At 37.4% G+C, this 14,103-nt stretch overlaps 1 protein-coding gene and 1 long non-coding RNA gene across 4 annotated transcripts in view; both read right to left on the bottom strand.

Moving 5' to 3' along the window:
* Cnnm2 (cyclin and CBS domain divalent metal cation transport mediator 2) overlaps positions 1–14,103 on the bottom strand; it is a 126,000-nt gene that overhangs the window by 89,290 nt on the left and 22,607 nt on the right. The window lies entirely within an intron of this gene.
* LOC143381471 (uncharacterized) lies at positions 7,547–11,889 on the bottom strand. The gene is made up of 3 exons (XR_013088821.1): positions 11,701–11,889; positions 11,444–11,495; positions 7,547–9,389 (listed from the first exon to the last, which is right to left on the bottom strand). It is a non-coding gene; the product is annotated as an uncharacterized LOC143381471 (long non-coding RNA).

Here is a 14,103-nt window from a genome sequence, read left to right as displayed (position 1 = left end):
TGGCTCCGTGGTAGAACGCTCGCCTAGCACATGCAAGGCCCTGTGTTCAATCCTCAGCACCACATAAAAATAAATAAAGATATTTATTTATTTTTAACTACAACTAAAAAATATATTTTTTTTAAATATTGAACTCCACTTACGTATGATGTATCAAAATGCATTCTACTGTCATGTATAACTATTGAGAATAAATAAAAATGGAACCCAAAAAATATACTGAGAACACTTTAAACCTCATTTTTAGTGGCTGCTCCTCTAAATGAGCCAGACAGCTGGTGAGGTGTGCACCTGGAGGTCACATCATTTGGTGATTTTGATAACTCTGCTCAAGTGCTTTACATATCTTAATCTGTTCACTGCTGCTAAACAGAATACCACAGATTGGGTAATTAATAAAGAACAGAAATTTACTTCCCACGGTTTTGGAGGATATGAAGTCCAAAATCAAGGCAGTTTCCACTTCCAAGGTGTTGCCGCCCCCACAGGGGAGGAATGCTGGGTCCCCTCATGGAAGAGGACAAGAGTCAGACACTATATGAAGCCTCTTTTATAAGGACCTAAATCCCATCCACACCTCTAATCACCTCGGGAACTAATCACCTCTTAAAGACCCCCACCTCCTAATACTCTCACATTGGCTTAAGTTTCAATTCCTGAATTCAGAGTTGGGGACATATTTAAACCTTAGCAACATATAATATCTCACTTAATACAAACAAGAATCCTATAGGGTCTTTTAAAGATGGGAAACTAAAGAACAGAAAAGCACAATAAAGCTTACAAAACACAAAGCTAACAAATAGCAGAGCCAAATGATGGTTTTCCTATTGTATCACATCACCTTGTAGGTGGAGTTTGTCCAGTTAACTACCTCTGCTAGGCTCATTAACTACAGAATACCTGACACCAAGAATGCTCTGTCAATTTCTCCATCAGTTATATTTAATTAGTCCAATTAAATGAAATTTCTACAAGTAATTTTGTTTGTTTGTTTTGGTACCGGGGCTTGATCTCAGGAGCACTTTAACCACTGAGCCACATCCCCAGCCCTTTTTTTGTATTTTATTTAAAGATAGTTGCTTAGAGCTTCCCTAAATTGCTCTCGCTGGCTTTGAACTCATGATCCTCCTGCCTCAGCCGGAACCACTGTAACTACAGACCTGCACCACCTTGCCCAGCTCTACAAGTAATTTTTAATACTACATCATTTTATGCACAAAATTACATCTCATTACAGTTGGTGGACTACAAAGTCCTTCACAGTAGGCTCAATAAATATTTGTAGAATTTTTCAAAAAGATTAAGCAACTCTAAAGTCTATTATTTGCCTAAAAGATTAATTATATAATATTCACCTATTCATTTTTTATAAAACATACAAGGACCTGTATTTTAATTAATTTATTTATTCTAATTATATGACAGCAGAATGCATTTTGACTCATTGAGTACCTGTTTAATTTTTAATAGAGAACTCAAAAAAAAAAAATTCCAAGACCAGAAATAATTGCTCCTCTAAATTCCACGCACCTTGTGCCTGTCCCTTTGAACATTTACCACCTCATATTTGTATTTAAATTATTCCCTGCATTCTTTATCTTCTTTATCTTATATATACCAGACTTTAAGCAACTCTAATGTGCCCCACAGCCTATAGCACAGCATCTGCTGAATAAATGTTTAAATGAAGAAAATTATCTTTTTTCCTTTTACTTCTGCCACATAGATGCTCAGAAGCAATGTGGTTAATATAAAAAGAAAGATTTTTCTACAATAATAATAGGATTCTCCAGCAACAATCAGCTTTGAATCAAAGTTGATTTCTGTCATCAGGTTCTAATTAAGAACGGCAGATAAAGCAGATGGAGAACAGCTTTAATCTTCATGCTAAGTTGATACTACTCTGGTGAAAACACAGAAAAATTGTTTGGACAAGCCAACTGAACAAACATGATATTGGATGTCTAGAGGAAAGTCATTCTTAAAGAGTCTCCTTTCCACTAGATGGCTATCTGGACTTTAACTGAGACAGTTAGTTGAAGGGGAAGGGATCACAATGTTACTGGCATTCCATGTAGGCCAAGGAGCGGGGGTGGTGGTAATGGGGGGAAAAGTCAAGGGCAGGGAGGTTTTTCCTTTTTTAAAAAGTTTCTCCTTTCGGAACTACTTACTTAGTCTTCTTCCCATTTTACTTCCCCATATCACTTATTCCAATGCAGAATATTTTCATAGAATTGATGAAACTGTACAAAGTTCTCATCAAAGAAGTCTCGAGTTCTCTTAGTCTGCTTAGCTGCATGACCTCAGATGCCCGTTCTTGGGCTTCATTCTGCCCTTTAAATGTGAAAATTTACCTATGTGAAATATTTTTACGAACAGCTCCTAGATAACTATAAGCATTTTTAAAAGCTATCAAACCACTTTTCCATTAAGTATAACGTGCTGTGATTCATACAGCAGAGATGATCTACTGAAAGGAACCATTTAGGGCCAGCTGTTCAGAATCATCAGTTTGTACCAATGATTATTCACTTCTTTTTGATTAAAGAACAAAAGCTCATTGAAGAAATTTTGAAAAAAAAATTTGAAAACACAGTTTATTTCTCTCTAGTATTTAATTCTTCTAAGCAAATATATTATTACAAAATTGGCAAAATTATACACACACACACAGTGTACAACATATTGTGAGAATTTTCTCAAGTTAATAATGATGCTTTGAAAACATGATACTACCGGTTGTCATTCTAACAGCTTTGGATATACTGAAATTGATCTATTTAATTCTTTCTTTGTTGAAATTGTTTCTAATATTTGTCTGATATAGATAGTCCTTTGAGAAATATCTCTGTGCCTGAATTAGACCAAGTCTTCGGGGAAAATAACTAAAAGAATCATCACAGGAGTCTCAAATAAAAATGTTTATCAGAAAGGGTGTGTGTGGGAATTCCCAGCAGCCATGAGAGTGCCACCTCTTATCAAGGTCCATACTGGACACACCACCAAAAAACTATTACAATTTTTTTTTTTTTGCTAATTAGGCAAAAATTGATATCTTTTTTTAAAAAATTGCATTTCTCTTATTACCAAAGTGGGACTTTCCCAACTTTTTAAAAATATAAGTAATTTATTTCAAGTCAAAAGTCTGTTCTTCATTAACATGATTAGACAACTTTTTTGAAAAATTTTTTAAATTTTAAACTGGCTCTAAAAGACCTTCTTCTACACAATAAGAGGACCCATTGGCTATTCTTAAACAGATTAACTGTCAGAGAGAGTAATAACTTCTAAACAGGAGCTTCAGATAATTTAACTGAGTTTTTACAATTAAAATGCTAAGTGAGGGGCTGGGGATGTGGCTCAGGCGGTAGCATGCTCGCCTGGCATGCGTGCGGCCCGGGTTGGATCCTCAGCGCCACGTACAAACAAAGATGTTGTGTCCGCCGAAAACTAAAAAATAAATATTAAAATTCTTTAAAAAAAAATGCTAAGTGAGTCCCACTGTATCAAATTCAGTAGCCACAGACAAGGTCAATGCTTGAGGAGGACACACTTGTCTTCACTAACAATCATCCTGAGAGTGGAAGCCACCACAAATATCCCACATGTAGAGCCCAGATACAGATTGCAGCTTCCTGGCTTCTAATAACATTTCATTAATTATTTTCCTTTGTAACAAGTAAATAATTCTTTTCATAGGACATGCCTAAGGTGTGTTACTAGAGAAATAACTACAGCATTGTCCAAAATACAGTAAATCTTTGAGCATAAGTGAATCCTCTGTCTTCTCAGATTCTCAGCTTCTTCTTATACATGAAGCTCATCCTTGACTGAGCAGGAAGGTATAAGTATCAGTTAAAACAGCAGAATCGAATTTCTCAATGATACATTACCAGCATGGTGGTATCTGCTTTAGGTTACATTATTTAATGAAGGAAGGACAACAGGGAAGTAAGAAGGGTCTGATGGGATGTTACTTTGAAGCCATTTAAAATCATGTTGACTTTGCCTGGTGGTGAGGCATACTTATAATCTAAGCTACACCAGAGTTGAGGGAGGAGGACTGTAAATTCGAGGCCCACCTTGACAATTTAGCAAGACTGCCTCCAAAAATAAAAAAGGACTAGAAATGTAGCTTAGTGGTAAAGCACCCCTGGGTTCAATCCCCAGTACAGGGGGGAAAAAAATGTTGACTTTAAGACATAACATTAATTGTGAAACAAAAGAAAAGATAACACTGTGTAATCTCAATTATGTTAAAATAAATAATAAATAAATAGGCACTGGAGGAAAAAAGATATGTTGAAATGTTGACAGTTTTATCTCTTGTGGAAAAATAGCTGAAGAAAAACAAATGGCATTGCTTCAATAGTTAAATATTGGTTGTTTGTTTTATTGCAATAACATTAATGTAACACACACAACAGAAAATTTCACAATACTTATCCTTCCAATAACCTTTCAGTAGTGATCTGCAGAGCACATACCAATTAAAAGAGTGTGCACATCAAAACTAGTAAATGGCAATGAAATTCTCAGAATTCAAAGGATCCTCCAAGTTCTTTTTTTTAATTTTTTTTAATATTTATTTTTTAGGTGTAGATGGACACAACACAATGACTTTATTTTTATGTGGTGCTGAGGATCCCGGGTCCCACCTGTGCTAGGCGAGCGCTCCACCGCTGAGCCATAATCCCAGCCCAAGGATCCTCCAAATTATAAATGAATTGCAAATCCAAAATCACAGATTTTTTTAAAACTACTTTTATTGAGCATTTATATGTCAGCCACTCTGCTGAACTCTTCACATGGATTAGTTCGTTTAACTTCTCATTCTTGAAGATATTGTTACTACTCTCATTTTAAAGATGAGGCTTACAGATAAACCAAAATAGCTTGCCCAGTGTCATGCAGCTATTAAGTAGAAAAGCCAGGATTCAAAGCCATATGTCTGACACCAAGGCTCACTTCATGCATTTACTGACAATGAGAGGGCTTTGTCCCCGTTAATAACCACAGTGAGAGTCGAAACTACTCAAATACTCCAGATACTAACTGTGGCTCTCTGGGTTCATTTACTTTTCTCCAAAGAGCTTGTGAATCTCTACTGAACAGAAGTAATATATTTGGGGTTGGAGTTTTAGCTCAGTGGCAGAATGCTTGGCTGGTACACATAAAGCCCTGGGTTCAATCCTTAGCTTAGCTAGGAGGAAAAAGAATATTATTAATATGTTCAGTTCACTTTTCACATGTAGTTACACAAGTAAATTAACACATGACAATAAAATTATCTCACTTGAAATTGCCGGTCTGAAGGCACACATTAAATTCTGGCTATCATCTAAAAGGTGACTTCAAGAGCACCAATCTGAAGCAGCTATCACAAATCAAAGCACAAAGTCTAAACTGGTAAAAATGGACACAAGTAGCTTCAGTTCAGGCTCAACAGCCTATTATTAAAAAAGGGACAGTTTCAGGATGAGGACATGCCAAAAACCATGGACTTCAAATGATGTGTTCGTTTTTATTCATTTGCTTCCCATACAACATTGCTTTAAAAAAAATAACTATTTTATTTATTTACTTTTTATGTAGTGCTGAGGATTGAACCCAGCGCCTCATCCATGCCAGGCAAGCACTCTACCACTGAGCTATAGCCCTAGCCATACAACATTGCTTTTTGAAACTAAATGTACAAAGAAATCACAAATTATTCCCACAACTTGGCTTGCAGCTTTCTCTCCAGAGCCAACTCCAAAGCCAACATGATGCTCAAAAAGCTTCAGATTTGATGGGGAGCAGTGCACAGGCCTGATATGTGTGAAGCCCTGGGTTCAATCCCCAGCACTAAAAAAACAAACTTAAAATTAAAATGATAATAATAATGTTTCAGATTTTGCATATTTGGATTAGTGACACTCAACCAGGAAAGCTTTATGCAAACATTTCAAAATCTGAAAAAGTCCAAAATCAGAAAAGTTTTGATTCCACGCATTTGGGGTAGGGGATACTCAACTTTAAATGCCAAAGTGAGCAGGCTCCCAGTGTAATATAGCTCAAAATGACAGAATGATTTACATATGGCCTCTTAAACTGTAATAAAATTGAACTAAGAAATTGGTCAATGTCTTAAAAGCTTGGCTTCCTCTGTTAGTGCTTAATTCCAAGGACAAAAATCAAGACCTTAGACTTGTAAGGAGTCCCAACAATGAAGGCTATTAAAAGAGCTGTCCTTGGTGAGAAGAAAAGCCATACAATTCTCAAAACAATAGTTTGTTGATTTCCTTATATAAAAATAGTGACTGAAGATAATAGAAGGTTGGTAAATGTCAATGGAAATAGAATTACCTAGTGCATAAAGATCAAATCACTTACTTTAGCACTCAAAAACTTTCCCTTCTGGACGATTTACCTCCCATTACACTTTCTTCCTTGGCTTTGTTCCCTCAAGGGAAATGGCCTCTCCTGTCTTTCTCTTTGCCAGCAGAAATCTTATCCATCTTTCAAGGTCCTCCTCAAAAGCTGCCTTCTTCTGGAAGTCCCCCCATCCCAGGTAATTTGGAACAATGTTCTTTATCTCAAAATACCAGCTGACCCAATGACCAATGGCTATCTCTTACTCCCTGCTAATTAACACTGCTGCAAATTCCTGGACTAATCTTAGCATTGTCCATGTGAGCCTGGCATCAGGGTGCACTACACAGAGCCTCAACAAATAACCTTTGAAGAGCTATAAGAGAAGACATGAAAGGTTAATCTACATCAGGTCCCTCACTGTCTTACAAATATGTATTAATTGATTTACGATTGTATAAAAGCCAAATGTATTAAATATGACTGCTTGAAAATATGTTACCTGCAGGATAGCACAGTGGCTAAGTGTCTGAGCAGTTTTAGGTTCGATTCCCATTACTCCCTGTGTAACCTTGAATAAGTGGTCTTGGCCTTGCTGAGCCTGTTTCCTGACTTGTAAGTTAGCACTAATAATAACTACTTCATTGGGCTGCTGTCAGGTAAAATTAAATAACACAGTACCTGACACATAGTAAAACCTCAATAAATGAAACTATAGTTATTATTACCTAAAAAAACTCTTCCCTTAGGAAAAGACTTCATGCCGTACTCTCAGTGCATTAACTTTTAAGAGCTACCAATTAGAGCAGTCATATTTCATCTCCACAGCTTCTTAATTTAAGAAAAAGGAAAAGAAAACAAAAGAAAAATAAGACCTCAATAAATGTTACTTTCTTAGTTAACTAAATTTCCATCTAATTTCTATGTAAACTAAGAACTGTTCATATGGTATTTTCTGGAAAGAGTATACCTGATACATTTGTGCTTGATTACATATGTATTGTATGTCACTAATATATCACTAATCTATGCAAAGTTTACCAATATTTAAAGTATTAAACAATGAAAATCATGAAAAAAATCTTCCCTTTTGGTAGATTATAAGTTTTTAAGTAGCAATATAAAGAAAACCTGAAACCAGTATCTTTCATTTTTTAAAATTTTATTTATCATAATTCTTCACTGAGAAATCTCAAGTCAGTCCATTAAATTTACATAATATAACTGGTGGGAGGGATGTTGATACTTTAAAGTTCAGCAAACAGACTTGAGAAAAAAGGTCATTCAACACATACTAAAGCTATATTTTCTCCATTGCACTCATCAATAGAGAAAATTCCCAGTAGTAATTTCCAACTAGTTCATTGTAATATACAGACTTCAAAATGACATCACCAACATTCAGAGCTATTACCAGCCATATTAGCAAACCTCATCTATTTCCAGCACAGAACCCCAGAGTCTTCTATTCAAGTATTAAAGTAGAACTACCTTTTAGTTACATTTGCACTGATATATTTAAGAGTCCTAGGGGTCAGAGTACAGCCCAGTGGTCCAATGTTTGCCTAGCACGTGCAAGGCCCTGGGTTTGATCCCCAGCCAGGGGGAAAAAATCCGATATAACATATCCCATAGGGTTCTGCCAGTGGGCATGAATGCTGTGTTGCCCTGAACAGAGATTCCTAGGAAAACCAGCACCAGTGTTCCTCAGGGCTGCTCCAGAGAATTCCAATAGGCTTATTTGAAAGGATACTCATTTACATTAAAAAGTATATTATAAAAATCCATTTTAAAAAATTTAGAAAAATAATTACAAAACATTGCAAAACAGCTAAACTGAATTTGGCAAGTTTTCACAAGAAATCACCTCCATTGCCCTCAAGAGAAACTAATCTTATGAAAAATGTATAAGTACACCTCACTTAGAGATATGTTCCAATAGTTTCTGTGAAACAAACTTCAGATAAGAGACTTGGGGGTGGGGGGCGTGGTTACTGTGAACTCAACCCAGGGGCACTCTACCACTAAACTATATTCCCCCTCCTCCCCCAACTTCCCTTTTTTTAAATTTATTTTTTTTCAAACAGTTTCTCCCTAAGTTGCCCAAGCTGGCTTGAACTTGTGATCCTCCTGCCTCAGCCTCCCAAGTAGCTGGGATTATAGGTGTGCATACATCACAGGCTGATAAGTAACTTATTTTGTGCTTCTTGCTTTAGAATCAATTGAAGGGGAAAAAAATAAAGAATCCTCCTCAAATTATAGCTAATTTTCCAAAATCACTTTCAAAGGAAAATAATAACTTTCTGACAAAATATCAATGCCATTCAAAATAATTACATGGTATAAAATAAAAGTGCCCAGTAGAAAATCATGATGAGTGTGCTTCTTGTATTATTTTCATAAGGTAATGCTTAATACAGTTTAGCTAAGTTCTTTATTGACATGAAATTTCAACCCTGGCAAGTTTTTAATTTTGACTTTAGTCATTTTCCTCTACCAAATTAATCAACTGAGTACTTTCTAAACATCTTCACCTATAACACATATAGTCCCTTCTTGTTCCAGAAATACCACATTATGACTGAAATGATCACCATTTACCTGGGACTAACTCAGCCCAAAGCCCTTCCTTGGCAACCCCCAGAGCATCCTGAATACAACTCCCCACTGGAGGTTCCCGGATATTCAAGTCTGTTCCCCTCTATTAGACAGTGAGTTGTACAGTGGCCAAATTTTACAAACTTTCTGAACTAAAACAACACCAAAAATGTAGTATGAGCTCAGTACATCAATATTATCAACAGATTGGTAAACTGTGACTTACTGATAGTCCTATTCTTAACTAAATAGTTGGACTGGAATGTGTTCCCTCATCAGAAGGTACTAGTGATTGCAAAGACACCCAGTGAAACTGACAAGGCAATGTTCAGTGCCAGATGCCTCAATTTAGCTTGAATGCACAAGAGCTGGACGTTCCAGTTGGTGGGTATCAGTCAGAGACACTTGGGTTCTCCAGATTGAAGCTTCCACTCCTAGAAAGATGGCAGACATGAAAGAGAGCAGTGGTTTGAGACCAGCCTGAGATCTATTTTTGCTTTTTAATCACATGATCACTGACTCTCCAGGTCTCAATTTCAGAGAAGCTAGCCATACTTTGCCTTTCTCAATATATCAGTGAAAAGGGGTTTGGTAAAGGCCTTCCCTCACCAGCATCTTCAGAACTAGCCCACCTCTCTCCATCCTAACCATCACGACCAGAAGCCTCGCTGTGATCATCTCTCAGCAGACTTCTGCAAAAGCTTCCAGATGCTGGTCTCTCTGCAACCTTTCTCACTCTTCTCCAGCAGATTTTTCACATGGGAGTTATTACTTTTTCAAAATGCAACTGTAGTCAAGTCACACTCACATACCCGCAACACTTGAAAGGTACATTGTTGCTCTGAGAGAAAATGCTAGAACTCCTGCATGGCCTACAGTGGCTTCACCAGAATCCTGGCCTACTTCCCCACTTGTACTGTGCACCCCCGCACCCTCCCCCAACACGCACACACACCCCCTCTGTATTCCAGCCACACTCAGCTTCCTTCAGTTCCTTGGATATACAAAGTCATCTCCCACCTTATCACCTTTCTCTTTAATAGTCTCTCTTCCTCACCCAAATTCCTCCTGGTTGACTCCTACTTATCTGTCAGATCTCAAGGCACCCAAATGCCACTTCCTTCCCTTGCTTCCTACCTGCCATTATTCTCAGGGCGTGGATGCCTTTCTCCAGAACACATTGCATTCGGTGAATATACCTGTGCAGTTACCTGTTTCATGTTGGTCCCCACCCCCTGCACTAAACCATACATGCCTTGAGGACAGCAACCATCTTGCTCAACATGAATTGTTTCAAAAAATAAATCATCTTTTGAAACTTGATATTAGAAAATTACAAAAGACCAATGTTTTCATCTACGTATTTTTTTGTTTCTTCATTTCTTCTTTATTTTATAAGTATTTCCACATATTTTTAAAAATTCTAGCCAAGGGCTGGGGATGTGGCTCTGTGGTAGAGAGGCCTGGTACCTCACTCTCTCACACACATACACAAACTTTGCTAATATTTAAAACGATCACAGTGAAAATAACACTAGAAGACTAATACATCTTTTTAAAACATAGCAACAAAGTCATTTTAAATCAAAAGATTTGCCTGCCTGAACTTATTCACAGCTTTAAAACAATGTGAAACATGGTTATTAAATGTAAAACAGCCCTTTACAGGGTTATTTTAAAACACCGGGAACTATAAAAGGATTACAGCTCCTATGAAACAGTAAGAAAATGATTAAAATATATGCCAGAGAAGGGATTACAAAACATATGACCAGAGAATTTATGGCAGTGAGCTTAGTAGCTATAAACTAGTTCAAAGGAAGCCAGTTCTTCAACAGCTCACACTTCCCATCTCACCAACATGTACTGAGAGCAGAAAGTTCTGGCATTTGATGAAGAATTACTCAAAAATATATACAGAATTATATTTTAAAGAAAAAATGGATAGTGATATATTAAATAAAGCATGTATTTGGTCTCTTTCTCAGGAGACAATATTGTTTTCTCCAGGTTGGGACTTTTTCTTTTTCTTTTTCTTTTTTTTTTAATACTCAGGATTGAACCCTTGGGTGCTTAATCACTGAACCACATCCCCAGCCTTTCTTATTTTTTATCTTGAGACAGGGTCTGACTAAATTGCCTGAGGCTTCCCTAAGTTGCCTGAGGCCTCAATATGCTTCTGAGGCTTAGGCTGGCCTGGAACTTGCCATCCACCTGCCTCAGCCTCAGGAGCGACTGGAGTTACAGGTGTGCCCAGTTCCAGGTTGGGACTTTTCATCCGCATGTTGTAGGGGTTTTCTCCTTATATGAAAAGTAAATAGCTAGAAAATAAGCACCATGTCAAAGTCCCCAACCCTTTCTCAATGGTGCTTAAAGTCCTATCCTGGTTATAAATCAAAGTAGTTAAATAACTCCTGCAGGCTACAGAAAACACTAAAGTTCAGCACTGAAGCACTAATGCCTCATGTTCAATTATTAATGTACTTACCCTAAGGCTTAACCCATCTAACACAGGAGAGAAGAATTTGAGCTCAGCAGAGCTGTAAGCAAGGGGAACAGACTCCAGTTAGAACAACAATGACCACAGTGCTTTTAAAAGTCCTCCATGGTAGAAACTACCCCTATGAGAGTCTTTTCTATCAGATATTCAATTAGTATCACTAAATGCTTTTAGGTGTACCTAAAAGCAAAATGGAAAAGACTCAGGACCACAATCAATACATACAAAGAATAGTCAATATGTACCTTATATAGAGAACAAAGACTCCTAAGAGGTAGTCAGATCAACTGCTGCAATTCTCCCAGACACAACTTTTCTGACTCTGCTTTTCCCAACATTGTTCCTTCCTGATGAAATAATGCCCTGACCCTCCCCGCAGCCTTTGGCCTCCTTCAGGATTGCCCGAGGAACAGTCCTGTCCTCCGATTGCTAAAGCGCTTCATAATATTCCCCACAGCACCAATTAACTCACTCTGCCTTTTTCATAACTACCATCAGGAATTTCCCCTATGATCCTTGAGGACTTGCACAACAGGTAAAATAGCTTTCCACTTTCTCCACTGCTTTGAGCATTTCAGGCCAAATATTCATGAAAGCTGTCAGAATTGGGAGACATCTGAAGGTCTGAGAACCAACCCTGTCTTTATGGTAAAGCAGTCAGTGATCACAGAATTGAAATGGTTCACTGATAAGTCGAATATGAATTGAGCACCTCTAAGTGGGAAGCCCAGAAGTGAGCTATACAAAATCCCTGCTCTCAGTGAGCTCACACCCAGTGGAGGAGTAAACAACAATTCCCCAAAGGGAAAAAACAGATCCACACTGTGATATGTAAGGTATGAACAGGGTCCTATTATCATACAGAAGAAAACACCTAACAGCCTGAAGCTAGATAGGTAAAGGCCTACTTTACAGAACTCAGCTCAAAAGAGGCAGGGAGGGAAAATGTAACCAGCCAAAGGCAAGAGAGGTGAGAGACCATGGAATTCCACTTTGTGCTGAGCTTGAAGGAAAGGGGGGAGTCAGGAATAGAGAGAGGCGAGGGGGCTGGTTTGTCTCTTTTCAACAAGTGAATAAATGGATGCAAAGCTTCATAATATTCCCCACAGCACCAATTAACTCATTCTGCCTGTATATATGTATTATATATGTGTGTGTGTGTATATATATATGTATAATATATATATATATATATATTATACATATATATTACATATATGTGTGTGTGTGTGTGTGTGTATTCTTTCTACTTGCAAAAAAGTTACCCTCTATTTGAGATACTACTGTGTTTATTTTGTATTATTGTTTAGAGGTCAATTAGAGACACCTAGAAAGTAGCCCTGGATAAAGAATCAGGAAGCTCAGGTTCTAGCACTTACTTTGCCACTAACTACACAATTGGTCTTGGGCAAAATATTTAATGCACATATGGAGTATAAGATGCTTGATCTAGATACACTACTTTCTCTTCCTACTCACAATCATCTATTCCATGCTGGAGTGGAAGGAAAAACAGATTATGCCAGACAAGCAACCTTGTAAAGTGATACTTTTTACGGAAGTGAGATGTGAAAGCCTGGGGTTAAAGTCTGTGGGATATGCAGGACACATACTGTCTCAAAGCATCATGCCAGCCATTATTCACTTAGCATTAAGGGATATTTATAATGTGATAATTCTTGTTAAAAAAAAAATGCAACCATGCTTCTAATTGTAAGAAATCAGTCAAGACAAATTCAGATTGTGGAACATTATAAAATTCATCTAGTTAGGACTCAAAAATACCAATGTCACCTGTGTGGTGGTACATGCCTGCAATCCCACAGGCTTGGGAGGCTGGGGCAGGAGGATTGCAAGTTCAAGGCCAGCCTCAGCAATTTAGCAAGATCCTATCTCAAAAACTAAAAAGGGCTAGGGATGTGGCTTAGTGGTAAAGCACCTCTGTGCTCAATCCCTGGTACCAATTAAAAAAAAAAAAAAAAAAAAAACAGTGTCATGAAAGAAAACAAGGCAAGGGAACTATTCTAGATAAAGAACATCAAAAAGTCATGGCAATCCAACTAATATAGACTATTTTATTAGATAACATGTTTGTATTGATGTTATTGGGCTTTTTTTCTGAAAAGATCCTTATACGTAAGAGATTCATGCTGGTGTTAGGATTGTGGCTCAGTGGTAGAACACTCACCTAGCACATGTGAGACACTGACTTTGAGCCTCAACACCACATAAAAATAAATAAAGGTACTGTGTCCACTTACAATTAAAAAAAAATTTTTTTTAAGAGATTCATGCTGAAGTATTTAGGAGTGAAGAAGTATCATGATGTCTGCAATCTTTCTTTTTTGGGAGATAGGTTCTTTTTTTTTCTCTTTCCCCATTTTTAATTGGTGCATTATAGTGTACATAATGACAAGATTTGATGCTACATATTTGTGCATGCACACAATATAACCATATAGTTTGGTCAATATCCCTCCCTAGAATTTCCCCCCGCCCCATCTATTTCCTTCTCCTTAGTTCCTTTCCTCTACTGCTCTCCCTTTGATTTTCTTTAGACCCCCATCCCCAACACACACCTTTCTTTTCCTTTTTCCTCTCTAGCTTCCACATATCAGAAAAAACATACAACCCGTGACCTTCTAAGC

This window comes from Callospermophilus lateralis, chromosome 15 (assembly GCF_048772815.1).
Source record: "Callospermophilus lateralis isolate mCalLat2 chromosome 15, mCalLat2.hap1, whole genome shotgun sequence".
Taxonomy (NCBI): Eukaryota; Metazoa; Chordata; class Mammalia; order Rodentia; family Sciuridae; genus Callospermophilus; species Callospermophilus lateralis.
This window is presented reverse-complemented; position numbering and strand designations above follow the sequence as displayed.